The following is a 1,746-nucleotide window of genomic DNA, read 5'->3' as shown; positions in this document are numbered from 1 at the left end:
AACCAGGGAACCAGCAGTTAGCCTAATGACTATGTCGCTGGATTCCCACGTAGTCGACCACAGTTCGCGTCCCGTGCCCGGTGGCTTAAAACTCACGCCGGGCGCGTGTGTGTGCGTGCCCAAGATCCCAAGAGGAGAAGGGATTGTGGCATGACCATCCCCCCTGGGGGGTGATTTCTCGCTTTCTGTCTCTATGTTTATCTCTGTCTGGCGAGCACACGCGCCCTATAGGGAAAAACCTCTTAAAAAAAAAAAGAGAGAAATCAACCCCCAAGGGAGATGGCCATGCCACAATCCCTTCTCCTCCATTCTCCCCCAGGGATCTTGGGCACGCATGCACATGTGCCCAGCATGAGTTTAAGCTGCCGGGTCTGGGACTTGAACTGCGGCCGACTACTTGGGAGTCCAGCGACATAGCCATTACACTAACTGCTGGTCCCCATTTACTTATTTTTGAAAGATTTTTGCTATAGGGTGCATGCACTCCTGGGAGAGACAGACAAAAAGGAGAAATCACTCCCCAGGAAGGACAGCCACACAGCAACCCCTTCTCTTCCATTCTCTCCAGATTTTGGGCACACAGGTACATGCATGCAGCGTGAGTTTTAAGGTGCCTGCGCTGGGACTTGAACCACAGTCTGCTCCATGTCCAGGAGTTAACCACTATACCACCTGCTGGCCAGATTCCTTTTTTTTTCCCTTTGGTTTTGTAACTTTATTTGAAAATCAGCAGTTAGTTAGTTCTCATCCATATTGACTGTAGATTTTTGAAAGTGGTAACAGGTACATAAGTCACCAGAGTGTAGAACTTGTTGAGTGAATCTTCATCCTCGTTTCGTTTTCTGGACAACCGCACACGGATTCCATATGGGACGTTCCTTATTCCTTTGGCCCAGACAGCTTTGTTGAGCCAGGTATCAATGCGGATCTGGAGTCCCCATCTCTTTCATGGCAAATTTCCGGATTTCTTTGAGTGCCCGAGGGGGCACGTTTCTTGAAGCCCACGCCATGGATGCGCTTATGAATGTTGATGGTGTATTCCCGGGTCACCACCTTGTTGATGGCAGAACAGCCCTTCTTCTTCTCGCCACCCTTCCTTGCGGGAGCCATTCTGCCGGGCCTAAGCTGGAAAGTCAGATTCCATTTTTAAAAAATACGAGCTACTGGAGCCAGCAGGTGGTGGTGTGGTTAAAGTGTTATATTCCCATGTGGCCAACTGAGATTTGAGTCACAGACCTGGTGGTGCGTTCTCACTTTCTCTCTTGCTCTTGTTCTGCCTGTTTCTCTGGTGAGCACACATGCCCTATAACAAAGTGGAAAATAATAAATAAATAAATAAACAGTAGATGGCATAATGGTTACCTCATTGGACTCTCACATGGCTGACTGTGGTTCAAGTCCTGGATCTGGCAGCTTCAAACTCACTCCAGGAATGTGTGCACATGTGCCCAAAATCCCGAGAGGAGAATGGAGAAAAAGTTGTGGCATGGTCATTCCCATGCAGGGTGATTTCTTGCATTCTGTCTGTCTCTCTAACAAGTGCACTCACACTATATAAAAAAATCTCTGTTTAAAAAAACAAAAACAAGTAAATAGAGGTCAGCAGGTAGTGTGGTGGTTAGCGTACTGGACTCACAAGTGTCCATGGCAGTTTGAGTCCTGAATTTGGTGACTTGCTTTCTCATTTTGCCTCTGTCTCTCTTGGTCTCTCTGGTGAGCACACATGCCCTATAGCAAACTTTTTTT

This window comes from Tupaia chinensis, unplaced genomic scaffold, assembly GCF_000334495.1.
Source record: "Tupaia chinensis unplaced genomic scaffold, TupChi_1.0 Scaffold000126_2, whole genome shotgun sequence".
Classification (NCBI taxonomy): Eukaryota; Metazoa; Chordata; class Mammalia; order Scandentia; family Tupaiidae; genus Tupaia; species Tupaia belangeri.
The sequence above is the reverse complement of the archived record's forward strand: the minus strand, read 5'-3'. Positions refer to the sequence as shown.